General features: G+C 40.6%; 1 protein-coding gene across 3 annotated transcripts in view; it reads right to left on the reverse strand.

Annotated features, from left to right (window-relative positions):
* Nucleotides 1-15445, reverse strand: part of STK32B (serine/threonine kinase 32B) — a 376962-nt gene that overhangs the window by 165895 nt on the left and 195622 nt on the right. The window lies entirely within an intron of this gene.

The following is a 15445-nucleotide window of genomic DNA, read 5'->3' on the forward strand; positions in this document are numbered from 1 at the left end:
TAAAAACCTCACCCTGTCACCTCAACTTGGGATAACTCTGAAGAGCTGACCAGCTTCACAATGCCCACAGGGACCATCTGAGGCTTCATTATGACTGCACCAAGGCCAGTTGCCCCTCTGCTCAACCCTGCTTCCTTCCTTCTGCTCCCCTCCCCAGTGCTGATCCCCAGGGCACCCCCTAATAAGGTGCTCCCTAGTAAACCCTCTGCTTGCTAATTTCTACCTCAAAGTCTGCATCCTAAGAAACCAACTTGTAACATAGGCTACCTCTCTCGATTTGTGCCCCACCTCTCCTGTCTGCCATGTGTCAAATATCTTTCCTTCTCCAGCTCTCCACTGTCGCTCATGCTCTTCACCCTTTCCAGAGGTCCCTTGAAACTGGAAGCCTAGAGAGCTCTTGCTCCTCCAGCAGCTTCAGAATGAATGGCACCTCCTCTGAGAAGCCTCTCCTGATTGTCCCAGGCAGAGTTAAGTTCTGGGTCTGCAAGGCCTGTTTGTGTCTCTGTACAGTGCTGATTAAGTCTTAATTGCCAATTTAGCCATCTGCTTCCTACACCAGCTGTGAGCACCTTCTTCTCAGTGCCCAAACCAGGTTCTGGTATGTGGCAGGAGCTTAGCAAAGTTCTGTTTAATATGTGAAAATCCCACCATGCCTAGTGCTAGCCACCTAATGAACACTTGATAAGGTTGTTGTTAATTTCACTGTTGGGAGAACTCAGAGACATTTGGAAGCTCCTTGCCTTGATGTAGACTTGCAGGAAATCTCATGCTCTGTGCTCAGTGGCACACCCAATTACACCCCTTACTGCTCTGCATTGAAACAGGCTGGGTGCATCTATCTCCCCCACTAGCGTATATCTTCCTGCAGGAAAGGTCTGTGCCTTACACACCCCTTCCCTGTGTCTGCTATTCTGCGCAGCATGCTAAAGATTGTTAGAAAGAATAAGGAAGGAAAGAGGTTTTGGAAATTATAGTGTAAGTAACATGCACTGAGTGTTTACTGTGTGCCTGGCAATGTTCTAAGAGCTTCATGACTGCTAACTATTAAACTCTTACATAATTGAACGAAATGGTACTGTTACTCTCTCCCCCTTATGAAGGAGGAAATGATGGCCCAAAGATCTGCATTAACTTGACCAAGATCCATAGTTGGCAGGTGGTGGAACCAGGATCAGAATCCTGGAAGTCAGATGCCAGAGCTGGGCCTCTGACCCACAATGCTGTTCTGACTCTTGCTATACTCTGTGGATATCTACTAAGTGAACATACATTTTCTGAGCACCTACTATGTTTCATGGTTCTAAGTGCAAAGAACACATTAGGGGAGAAATAGGAATAAAAATTCCTGTCCTCATGAATCTTACACTCTAAATGAGGTAGTTAGTCAGTAAAAAGGTAAACATAAGACTGAATATGTCAGGTGTTATTAGATGTGACAGAGAAAAATGTAAGGGGTATGTGTGTAGAATTTTGAGGGTTGCAGTTTCGTATGGAGTGGCCAGGGAAGGCCTCCTTGAGAAGGTGTCATTTGAGTGAAAAACCTTGAAGGAAGATAGGAGGGAACCTCATGTGGACATCTGGGAGAAGAGCATTCTAGAAAGAAAGCATAGCACGTGCAAAGGCCCTGCAGCAGGCATGTGCTTGTCATGCCTGAGGAACTGAGGCCAAAAAGCCTGGAAGGAAGTAAGCAAAGCAGAAGATAAGCGGGAGCAATAGCAGGGCCAGATCATGCAGGGTTTTGTAGAGCACTGCAGTGAATTTGGCTTTACCCTGGCATGTGGGGAGCAGAGGAGTAACATGACTTGGCTGAGGTCTTAATAGGATCGCTCTGTAAGCTGCACTAGGAATGGACTGAAACAGGCCAGGGAAGAAACATGACAAACAGGCAGGAGGTTGTTGCAACCACCCCAGGGAGAAATGAGGGTGGTTTGGATGATGGGAGCTGGGAGGCGGTAAGAAGTAGCTGGACTCTGGACATAATGAAGAGAAAAGACAAGATTTCCTATGGATTAGGTGTGGGGTGTGAGAGAAAGAAAAGAATCAAGGATCACTCTGACATTTGGGGCCTCACATGGGGGAGACAAGGCTGCCTACTGAGAGAAAGGTGCCTTTAAAAGAACTTGTTCTGATAGAAGTTCAAGAGTTTAGCTGATATATGTGAAGTTTGAAACAGGGAGATGGGGCAAGTTCTGTAAGCCCTGATAGGATATGGAAGCTAATAAAACAGACACACATCTGCAACATTTGTTGAGAGTTGGTGCATGCCAGGTGGGCACTGTGCAAGTTACATAATTCTCTCAAAACCTGCAAGGTATGAACTATGATTCTTCCAATGTACGATGAGGAAACTAAGACTCACAAAGTTTACATAACCTGCCCAAGGTCACACAGTAGGTAAGTGGCAGACCAGGACTCGAGCCCAGCACTGCCTGGGCCTGCACTTTTAACCCGGAAGCTCTGTGACTTCTCAACAACATCACCATTTTTGTTTCCCTTCTCTGACTTGATCCTCACAACACTAATAACTATAGTTATCAAGCATTAACTACGCTGTGTCACTGTTCTAAGTGCTTCCTATGAATCTCAGTGTTCTCGATGAGCTCATCAGTAGGCACAGAGAGGCAAAGTAACTGAACACAGTCACACAGCCAATACAGAGGAGCAGGGATTTGGACTCAAAAGTCTGACGTCATGGCCCACATTCTTCCTCATTACACTGGTTGAATGACACGGAGCCACTGAAGGATTCTAAATAGAAGAGTGACATGATACGAGGTAAAAAGTTCCCATTGGCTGCTGTGGTTGATGAGAGACTGCAGGAGGCCATGGGCAGAAGTAGGGAGACCACTAAAGGCAGAGGTGATGCTGCCTGGAAGAGAATGGTTATGGTGGGCTGGAGAGGAGCTGCCATGTTCTGGGCAGCACTCTGCATTCATTCACTTATTCATTCACTCATTCCTTGGGTGCCCCCTTTGTGCCATTCACAGAGGCAGCTCCATAGAGCCTCCTAGTGTGAGGCTCTATACTAGGAGCCCAGGATTGAGTGGGGTCAAGAGAGGCATGAGCCACACCCTCACGGACATCACCACCTCCCCAGGAAGGAGACAAGAAACAAGTGAGTACATGTGTATGCATTCTGAAGAAGGTCAGGTTCAATGGGGCATACATCAGAGGAACCAATCCGCCGTGTGTCCAAGCTGAGTTCTGCTAATACGGGGCTGCAGGAACCCAATGAGAGAGTCCCTTCCTCAGGGGACAGCATGTCTGACCTTAAAGTTAGAAAAGGAGTGAACGAGCACTCAGAGCAGCTGAGTAGCCAGAGTACACGTGGTACTCTATGTCTGTACCAAAGGGCACAGCTGGAGGATTTGGTGGGGAGGTGGGAACCAAGGCTTGGGGTCAGGGAAGGAGGGCCTCTGATGGATGCTCGCCATGGGTCTGCTTTTTTATGTATCAAACTCTTTTCTGCTCCATGCACCCCCACCCCCATTTCCCTAGAAAAACCTTAGGTTCTCCTCCTAGAAATCCAAGCTTAGACACCCTGTCAATAATATTCAGTCTACAAAACTTTCTGTCAATTAAATTTCATGCATGTCTATGAAAGACAGTCTCTGGCTTAAAGGATATTAAGTTTGTGAGGTGACCCATTTGTAAATTCCTGTGTGAACCAAGGGGTGTCACATCCTCTCCCTGGCTCGGTAACTGCACCTATTACATGGATGGGAGGCCTGATGAGATCAAATGTCACCTCTAGAGCTCAAGGCCCAGTTTCCTTCTTCTAATCTCAGAGTAATAGTAACAGTAATGTTTGCATGTAGCATGGCATGGTGGCTTGCAACATTCTCACACACATATGTACTCTGCATACTATACTCCTTTCAACAACACCCTATGAGGTATAAACTGCCCAGGAGACATGAATGCACATGTCCACCATGGACAAGAATATTCACAGCAGCTCCACATTATAAGCAACCCCAGTCCCATCAATAGTAGAATGACTAAACAAATATTTGTACAACAGAACAGTGCACCATAGTAGAAAAGAACTTCTGTGATAATGACACATGAATGTCAAAGATATTATGTTAAGAGAAAAAAAAAACAAACATAAAAGAATTTTTCCCATGATTACATCATATAAGTTTTAAAAAGAGGCCACACAAACATCAAATGATACAGACTAGAAAACCAATCACCTCTTAGTGGGGTATTGACTGGGAAGGCGCATGAGGGAAGCTTCCTGATGGTGATAATCCTCCACATCTTGATTTGGGTAGTTATCACTGAAGTACATACTTATGTAAAAATTCATTGAGCTCTACAGTTAAGATTAATGTAGTTTGCTTTATGTATGTTATGCATTAAAGAATAAATTTTTAAAAGTCCTATGAGGTGAGTGTTAATTAACAGAAGGAGAAAATCAGATGGTTGTGATGGTCTCAAAATAATACAAAAGCTTTGCTGATGCAAGCTATTAATGTCGTCCTTTATACACCAAATCTCATTAGTAATGTTTTCTATATACATTGACGACTTGGTATGTGAGTAATAGACCTGTCCCCCTTCCCAACCAACCCTGAATGAGGCAAGATTCCCTTGGTATATGATCTCAGAGAACTGTGTTCATTTTCCTCAGAGCATTTACCTAAGTATAAAGTAGCACACCATTATGCTGATTATTTAATTAATGTCAGTCTGCCCCACTGGGCTGTAAAATCTGGGATGATGTCTGATTTTACTCACTACAATCTTCAACATCTAGGTAAGTGCCTATGGTGTGGATTGTGCTCAATAAGTATGTTTTCAGTGAATGATGGCAACTAGTAATAAACTGAGAATTCTATATATGGAATGTATAGTGAGGCTTTTACCTTTATTTTTTCTAATCTTTAAAACATGGGGAAAAATCTGAAAAAGGATCAAAGAACATAGCACATGTGAAGTCAGAAGGCAGAGCCTGACTCTAATTAAGGACACTGAAACCATATAGATTGCATTCTGGTTACAGTTAAATTAAGCTAGATCTTAGTAAGAAAATTTTAACTCGAAAATCCCCAGATGTTTGGAAATTTAAAAATATACTTCTCAAAAATTCATGAGTCAAAGTGGAAATTACCATGGAAATTGTAAAGTAACTTAAACTGAATAATAATGAAAATATGATGTATTAAAACTGGTATGGGAGGAGAGGGCTCAAGATGGTGGCACAGGAAACTCCTGAGCTCACCTCCTCCCATGGACACAACACACCTAACACTAAATATGGAATAATTCCCTCTGAAGGGGACATAGAAACCAGATGAACAGAGCCTCCAGCACAAAGGCAGACCAAAATGGGTAGAAGAGGCAGAGATACAGTTGTGCTAAGGAAAAAAACCACACCGCAGGCCCAGAATTCCATGGCTAGGAGGGATCTCAATGGTATTGAACTTTTCCCTGAGGAGTGAGAGTTTCGAGCTCCATAGCAGGCACCCAAGCCCTTAGATCCTGCACCAAAAAAGACAAACCCTCAAAACAACTGGCTTTGAAAACCAGTGGGGAATATGTCCAGGAAAACTACAGAACAGAAGGATAGGAAACCCTGCTTTTAAAGGGATGGTGCACAGACTCACTCAACCTGGAAACCAGATCAAAATGTACTTAGGGCATAGCTGAAGAAGACCTATCTACTAATCATGGAGTGCCTGCTAAAGAGGCAGGAAGTAGGTGGGCCTCTCCCTGTGGACTGAAACTCTGGAGGTAGCCATTTTGGCAGCCACTTTTGCTATCTCACTGTGGCTTGCTGATCTTGGAACTGGCAGATGCCATTTCTAAATCCTCCCTCTAGACTGCAAATACCTGCTGAGAGCTCGGCATGACCTTGTGCGTTGGCCAGGCCTTGCAGCCAACAGGATGATAACCCTGCACACCAGCATGCCTGTAACAGTCACAGCTGGGCCTTGCAGTCAGCCAGGTCATGGGCCACCCCTGCCCACCAGCATACCCACAGCAAGCAAGACTCCACCACAACCGGAGGGCTCATGTGGTCCACACAAGGGACATGCTTGGAGCACCTTGCTCTGGTGGACAGAGGGGATGGTGCTTCTGGGCCCCACAGGACATCTCCTACATAAGACCATCCCTTCTAGACTGGAAGATGTAGCTGAACTACCTAAAACATAAAAATACAGTAAAATGGGTCAACAAAGAAATTAAAAGAGGAATTCAAAAAAATACCTTGAGAAAAATGAGAGAACACAACATTCCAAAATCTATGGGACTCAGCAAAAGCAGTTCTAAGAGGGATGTTTACAGCAATACAAGCCCATCTCAATGAATAAGAAAAATCTCAAAAAACACTCTAAACTTAAAACTCAAGAAAAAATTGAAGAAAAAGAAGAACAAACAAAGCCCATAGAAAGAAGGAAATAATAAAGATCAAAGTGTAAATAAATGAAATAGAGACTAAAAGAAAAAAAGAAACAAGAGAAAAGATTAGTGAAACTAAGAGCTGGTTAAAATAATAAACAAAACAATAAACAAAATTTACAAACCTTTAGCCAGACTCATTATGAAAAAAGAGAGAGGGCCCCCCAAAATAAAATAAGAAATAAAAGAGGAGTTACAACCAATACCACAGAAATACAAAGAATCATGAGACTGCTATGAACAATTATATGGCAACAAGTTGGACAACCTAGAAAAAAATGGATAAATTCCTAGAAACACACAATCTTCCAAGACTCAGGAAGAAATAGAAAATCTGAACAGATTGATTACTAGTAATGAAACTGAATTAGTAATTTTAAAACTCCTAAGTTCAGGGCCAGATGGCTTCACAGGTGAATTCTACCAAACATTTAAAAAAGAGTTAATATCCTTCTCAAACTATTCCAAAAAAATTAAGAATAGGAATACTTACGAACCTATTCTATGAATCCAGCATTACCTTGATATCAAAACCGGACAAAACACTATAAAAAAAGGAAATTACAGGTCTGTATCTTGATGAATATAGATGCAAAAGTACTCTTCAACAAAATATTAGCAAACTGAATTCAAACAATACATTAAAAAGGATGACACACCATGATCAAGTGGGATTTGTTCTAGAGATGCAAGGATGGTTTAATATCTGTAACTCAAACAATGTGATCTATGACACTAAAAAACGAAGGATAAAAATTGTATGGCCATCTCAATAGATGAAGAAAAAGCATTTAACAAAATTGAATATCCATTTATGATAAAAAAAAAAAAACCTCTCAACAAAGTGGGTATAGAGGGGACATACCTCAACATAATAAAGGTCATATATGACAAGCCCACAACTAACATCTTATTCAATGGTGAATAGCTGGAAGCTTTTTTCCTAAGATCAGGAACAAGAGAAGGATGCCCACTCTTGCCATTTCATTCAACATAGCATTAGAAATCTTAGCAATAATAATAATAACAATAACAACAACAACAATAATAATAAAAAGAAATCCTAGCCAGAGCAATTAGGCAAAGAAAAGAAATAAAAGGCACCCAGATTGGAAAGGAAGACGTTAAACCATCACTATGTGCAGATGGCATAATTGTATATGTAAAAAACCTTAAGCATCCACCAAAAAACTATTAGAACAGGGTACAAAATCAATATGCAGAAATCAGTTGCACTTCTACACCCTAACAATGAATTCTCAGAGAGAAAAATTGAGAAAACAGTTTCATTTACAATTACATAACAAAGAATGAAATATGTAGGAATAAATTTAACCCAGAAGATAAAAGACCTGTACTTTGAAAACTGTAAGACATTGATGAAAGAAATTGAAGATGACACAAACAAATGGAATGATACACCATAGTCATGGATTAGAAGAATTAACATTGTTAAAATGTCCATACTACCCAAAGCAATCTACAGATTCCATGCAATTCCTATCAAAACACCAATGACATTTTTACAGAACTAGAATATACAACCCTAAAATTTGTATGAGATCACAAAAGACCCCAAATAGCCAAAGTATTCTTGAGAAAGAAGAACAGAGTGGAGGTATCATGACCCCAGATTTCAAACGATCCTATAAGCTACAGTAACCAAAACAGTATGGTACTGACACAAAAATAGACATACAGATCAATAGAACAGAATAGACAGTCCAGAAATAAGCCCCTGCTTATATAGTCAATTAATATATGACAAAGGAGGCAATAATATACAGTGGAGAAAAGATAGTCTCTTCAATAAATGGTCCTGGGAAAACTAGATAGCTACATGCTAAAGAATAAAACTGGACCACTTTCTTATACATATAGAAAAATTAAACCAAAATGAATTAGTGACTTAAATGTAAGACCCCAAATCATAAAATTCCTGGAAGAAAACAGGCAGTAATATCTTAGTGATTTTTTTTTTTTTTTGATCTATCTTCTCAGACAAGGAGAACAAAAGCAAAAATAAACAACTGGAGTACATCAAACTGAAAAGCTTTTGCATAGCAAAGGAAACCACCAACAAAATGAAAAAGCAACCTGCTGAACAGGAGAAGAAATCTGCAAATTATATACTCAGTAGGGCATTAACATTCAAAATATATAAAGAACTCCTACAACTCAATATCAAAAAAATAATCTGATTAAAAAATGGGCAGAGGACCTGAACATTTTTCCACGGAAGACATACAGATGGCCAACAGGCACATGAAAAGATGTTCAACATCACTAGTCATCAGGGAAATGCAAATCAAAACTACAATGAGATATCATTTAACACCTGTCATAATTACTAGTATCAAAAAGACAAGAAATAACAAGTGTTGACAAGGTTGTGGAAAAAAATGAAACTTTGTGCACTGTTGGTGGAAATGTAAATTGGTGCAGCCACTATGGGAAACAATATGTAGGTTCCTCAAAAAATTAAGAATAGAACAACCATACAATACAGCAATTCTACTTCTAGGTATTTAGCCTAAGAAAATGAAAACACTAATTTGAAAAGACATTCACCTCTATACCAATCACAGCATTATTTAAAATAGGTAAGATATGGAAGCAAACTAAGTGTCCATCAATACATTAATAAATAAAGATGTGGTGTATATGTGCAAGGGAATATTACTTAGCCACAAAAAAGAATGAGATCTTGCTTTTTGCAACAATATGGATGGACCTAGAGAGTGTTATGCTAAATGAAATAAGTTGGACAGAGAAAGACAAATACCATATGATCTCACTTAAATGTGGAATCTAAAAAACAAAACAAATGAACAAATGAAACAAAGCAGAAACAGACTCATAGGCTATAGAGAACAAACTGATGGTTGCCAGAGAGGAGAAGGTGGCAGAATGAATAAAACAGGTGAAGGGGATTAAGAGGTTCAGTCTTCTAGTTATAAAAATACATGGGGATGTAATGTACAGCATAGTGAACATAGTCAATAAAACTGTAAATAACTTTGTATCATAACAGATGATAACTAGACATTATGGTGACCATTTCATACTGCATATAAATACAGAATCACTATGTTGTACACCTGAAACTAATAAAATATTATCAATTATTCTTCAACAAAAATAATAAAATTTATGTAGTTCGGATAAAGCAATGCTTAAAAGAAAGTTACAGCCTTATGTGCATTGTTAGAAAGGGAAACAAAGGCTAAAAATTAATGATATACTACACATCTAAAGAAATTAGAAAAATAACTTAAAATTACAATTATGAAATAATTTTTTAAAGTGCAGAATCAGTGAAATAGAAACAAATGCACAATATTAAAGACCAATAAAACTAAAAGTTAGTTCTTAGAAACTACATAAAATTGATGAACCCCTGGTAATACTGATTTTAAAAAGAGGAAAAAAGCACAAAGAATATTAGGCACAAAGAGCCATCATTACAGATCCTTCAGATAGTAAAAATATAAAGAGGTTTCATAAATTAACTTGTGAAAATAAATTTGAAAATCTTAGATGAATTTAAAACTCTAGAGGAACATAGTTTACTAAAAGTAACACATGAGAAAATGGAAAATCTGAGTAGTCCTATATCTATGAAAGAAATTACTGAATTTAAATTTTTTTAAAAAGGGGAAAGAGTTGGGGCGCCTGGGTGGCTCAGTTGGTTAAGCGGCTGCCTTCGGCTCAGGTCATGATCCTGGAGTCCCTGGATCGAGTCCCGCATCAGGCTCCCTGCTCGGCGGGGAGTCTGCTTCTCCCTCTGACCCTCCCCCCTCTCATGTGTTCTCTCTCATTCTCTCTCTCTCAAATAAATAAATAAATAAATCTTTAAAAAAAAAAGGGGGGGGAAAGAGTTGCATTCTTAAAAAAAAAAAAAAAAAAAAAAAAGGAAAGGAAAGGAAAGGAAAAAAAAAGCTTTTGCCAGGTTCAGAGGATTCCAGATGAAAAAGCCCCTGCCCTTGCCCCAGAAAAACACTCAGTCTCAGAAATAAATATAGGTGGAGGAACAGGCTTAGTTTTTTGAAGTCTTTCTTCAGGTGGAGGTGGAGGGAAGGAGACTCTAAGGCCAAGGGAACAACATAACTATCCAAGAAGCAACAGCAAGTGGATGAACCCTATGTTACAAGGGTCCTGGGCACCCCAGGGGATTTCTAGGAGAGAGCATCAGAGAGGGATGTTAAGGTCAAATTTTGTAGATCTTAACAAGTTAGAATGAAGAGCCTGCAATTATTTTGATAGGTGTTTCAGAGCCAAGGAGCAGAGCAAGGAGAAGTCCTTAGGAAGACTAAGGCAAAAATAGTGGCAGAAGGATTAAAAAGAACAAATGATTAGAGAGAAAAGGGAAAGGGTGATCTGTCACCAGGTTACAACAATCAGGGTGAGACTGAAAGAAACTCACATTAACTGAGCCCCTACTAAAAGCTGGGCAATATACCAGGCACTGCATTAGTCACTGCATGTAGCTTTCACCCTGATTCTTTTTTTTAAAAATTTTTTATTGTTATGTTAATCCCCATACATTACATCATTAGTTTTAGATGTAGTGTTCCATGATTCATTGTTTGTGCATAACACCCAGTGCTCCATGCAGAACGTGCCCTCCTCAATACCCATCACCAGGCTAACCCATCCTCCCACCCCCCTCCTCTCTAGAACCCTCAGTTTGTTTTTCAGAGTCCATCGTCTCTCATGGTTCGTCTCCCCCTCCGATTTCCCCCACTTCATTCTTCCCCTCCTGCTACCTTCTTCTTTTTTTTTTCTTAACAAATATTGCATTATTTGTTTCAGAGGTACAGATCTGAGATTCAACAGTCTTGCACAATTCACAGTGCTTACCAGAGCACATACCCTCCCCAGTGTCTATCACCCAGCCACCCCATCCCTCCCACCCCACCCCCCACTCCAGCAACCCTCAGTTTGTTTCCTGAGATTAAGAATTCCTCATATCAGTGAGGTCATATGATACATGTCTTTCTCTGTTTGACTTATTTCGCTCAGCATAATACCCTCCAGTTCCATCCACGTCGTTGCAAATGGCAAGATCTCATTCCTTTTGATGGCTGCATAATATTCCATTGTATATATATACCACATCTTCTTTATCCATTCATCTGTCCATGGACATCTTGGCTCTTTCCACAGTTTGGCTATTGTGGACATTGCTGCTATAAACATCGGGGTGCACGTACCCTTTCGGATCCCTACTTTTGTATCTTTGGGGTAAATACCCTGTAGTGCAATCGATGGATCATATGGTAGCTCTATTTTCAACTTTTTGAGGAACCTCCATACTGTTTTCCAGAGTGGCTGCACCAGCTTGCATTCCCACCAACAGTGTAGGAGAGTTCCCCTTTCTCCGCATCCCCGCCAACATCTGTCATTTCCTGCTTGTTAATTTTAGCCATTCTGACTGGTGTGAGGTGGTATCTCATTGAGGTTTTGATTTGTATTTCCCTCATCCTGAGCGATGTTGAGCACTTTTTCATGTGTCTGTTGGCCATTTGGATGTCTTCTTTGGAAAAATGTCTGTTCATGTCTTCTGCCCATTTCTTGATTGGATTCTTTGTTCTTCGGGTGTTGAGTTTAATAAGTTCTTTATAGATTTTGGATACTAGCCCTTTATCTGATATGTCATTTGCAAATATCTTCTCCCATTCTGTCGGTTGTCTTTTGGTTTTGTTGACTATTTCTTTTGTTGCACAAAAGCTTTTTATCTTGATGAATTCCCAATAGTTCATTTTTGCCCTTGCTTCCCTTGCCTTTGGCGATGTTACTAGGAAGAAGTTGCTGTGGCTGAGGTCGAAGAGGTTGCTGCCTGTGTTCTCCTTTAGGATTTTGATGGACTCCTGTCTCACATTGAGGTCTTTCAACCATTTTGAGTCTATTTTTGTGTGTGGTGTAAGGAAATGGTCCAGTTTCATTCTTCTGCATGTGACTGTCCAATTTTCCCAGCACCATTTGTTGAAGAGACTGTCTTTTTTCCATTGGACATTCTTTCCTGCTTTGTCAAAGATGAGTTGACCATAGAGTTGAGGGTCCATTTCTGGGCTCTCTATTCTGTTCCATTGATCTATGTGCCCGTTTTTGTGCCAGTGCCATACTGTCTTGATGATGACAGCTTTGTAATAGAGCTGGAAGTCCGGAATTGTGATGCCGCCTGCTTTTCTTTTCTTTTTCAACATTCCTCTGGCTATGTGGGGTCTTTTCTGGTTCCATACAAATTTTAGGATTATTTGTTCCATTTCTTTGAAAAAAGTGGATGGTATTTTGATGGGGATTGCATTAAATGTGTAGATTGCTCTAGGTAGCATTGACATCCTCACAATATTTGTTCTTCCAATCCATGAGCATGGAACGTTTTTCCATTTCTTTGTGTCTTCCTCAATTTCTTTCATAAGTATTTTATAGTTTTCTGAGTACAGATCCTTTGCCTCTTTGGTTAGATTTATTCCTAGGTATCTTATGGTTTTGGGTGCAATTGTAAATGGGATCGATTCCTTAATTTCTCTTTCTTCTGTCTTGTTGTTTCACCCTGATTCTATCTTATTACTGCCTGTGTTTTGCAGATGGGAAGTCCCAGGCATGGGCTAAAAATAGCTTGCCTAAGATCAGACAGATTAGAAGTGGTACTACTGGGATTTGTATCCAGGTGTGGCTCCAGCCCAGGTTCTTTCTCTTTATTCTCTTCCCCTCTCCTAAAAGTGAATGAATGGCATTGACAGCCTAGGGTATAGCCCATTGGCAAGTATAATAAGGACGGACAGGCTGGGAAATAGATCAGCCAAAGGACTAGGGACAAAGGAGGACACAGGGCTGAAGAAGATATACAGATGGGGCTATGCATCATCTACCTACCCAGTATCATTCTCAGAGATGATGAACACCAGCACTGACAGTTGCTACCATGGGTACAGAAGGTGATCCAGCTTCTTTCAGTGGGAACAGATAATGGGACCTTGTGCCCACAAGTTCAGTTTTACTTTCTGTAAAATGATGATTGGAACTGATTTCATAGTGTTCTTGTAAGGATCAGAGATTCCTTGTCTAGCATGTCTAGTACAGGTCCTGGCACATGGTAGATACTCACAAAATGGTTCTATTATGACCACTAATAACAAATGTCCAATAGGAATTTATGTGAGGGGGGGAAAGGATAAAGAGCAGTGATTCTGAACATAGAAAAGTAGCTCATCACAGAAACTCCTCCTTTCCTGTCTTGTTTCTAGAAGTGCCTCAGTTGAGATGTCTGAAGAGGGGGCATTGCAGCCTATAGTCACCTGGGCTAGGCTTTGCCATAGACTAGTTGGAGATCTCTGCATTGAAGACGTTCAAGGAATGTGAGCTTCCTAACATAAGCCTTAAACGTATCCATTTACAACTTGTACCTTCTCAGGGAGCTTTCATGGACATCACCCACCCCCTGCATAACCCACTGAGAAGCAGTGAGGACAGCATTATAAATCATTTTTTAAAAAGATTTTATCTATTTGTTTGAGAGAGAGTGTGAGTGAGTGAGAGAGCACGAGCAAGGGGAGGGGCAGAGAGAGAGGGAGAAGCAGACTTCCTGCTGAGCACGGAGCTTGACACAGGGCTCAATCCCAGCACCCCAAGATCATGACCTGAGCCAAAGACAGATGCTTAACCAACTGAGCCACCCAGGTACCCCTGGATCATCAGTCTCATTTTATCAAATGTCACAAAACAAGTTAGTGAGAGAACGAGCCTGAGAACTCAGGTGTTCAGACCCTGGGAAACAAGGCTTTTCACCTACCTCTGTGCTTAATATCTAGATCAAAGAAAAGTGAAATCACGCTGAGAAAATTATTTTAATAAACACTACACCTATGATTTATTATGAATGTTATGTTGCTTTGGGCTTTTGCTAGCCCCTGAAGATACACACAGATATACTTCCCCTTACTTCAATAAAAGAATTGCTGTCTTAGCTCCTTGCAATTTTGTAATTAAAATTTTTTTTTCACTTCCCCCCACTAGGCTGTAAGCTCCTTAAGAGCAAGAACCACATTTAATTGTGATCACCACTGTGTCTCTGATTTCAACACGGTGTCTGACACACAGTATCCAATGAATAGTTTTAGAAGAAAGGAAAGAAAAAGGGAGAGAGGAAGGAAGGAAGGAAAAAGGAAGGAGGGAGAGAAGGAGGAAAGGAGAGTCATTAGAGTTTGGGTTCTAGAATCAGAATGCCTGAGTTTGAATCCCATTTCTCACCAAAGGGAAACTTGGGAAAGTCACTTAATCTGTCCAAACAATCTAGACATCCAGGGACCAACCTCCAACCAGCACTGTAGATGTGCTCCACTGAATCTACCTTGCAGTGAGGACATAGGCTCAGGGGGTTTAGGAATATGCTGAGATTTTATGGTGAGGATGTGATGGATCCTGGCTCCAAAACCATGCTCCCCCATCTCAGCCTACAGCCTCCCCAGTTATGGTAGAAAACAGACAGACCCTTTTCCTGTTAACTGCACTTAGGGGAGGCAGGTTTTCCATGGTGAACAAACCTCCAGTGAGCAGAGCTGACTGCAGAATATTTGGTATGCTGTGAAGGCACCACACAATTTAACATGAAAGTCTTCGGTGACTCATTTTAGCTAAGATGGCAAAGTGCTTGCTTCTATCAGCTGGGATTAGGAAAAGGAATCAGAGTAGGACAGTCCTGGGAGCAAAATGATAGCACACAAAATATGAGTGCCTTTATTCTTGACCATGGACAGAAACACAGTACTCATTCATGCAGATCCATCCTTTGAAATTGGATAATGAGGCTGAGGAGTCTTCAAGTGTAATGATGACATGTACTTCTTCCACCCTTCCCATTGATTACAATAAGAAACCTTTTAATTAGCTCTAATATACAGAAGTTTCATATAAATTAGAACCAGCACTCTCTTCTGTCTCCTTACTTATAAAATAAACCCATGCTCTTTGCTGCCCAAGACATCTCACACATCACACTGAATGGATCATGGGCTTGGAAGCTATGGGT

This window comes from Mirounga angustirostris, unplaced genomic scaffold (assembly GCF_029215605.1).
Source record: "Mirounga angustirostris isolate CCGP_5_RB_7025 unplaced genomic scaffold, mMirAng1.0.hap1 SCAF_2, whole genome shotgun sequence".
Lineage (NCBI taxonomy): Eukaryota > Metazoa > Chordata > Mammalia > Carnivora > Phocidae > Mirounga > Mirounga angustirostris.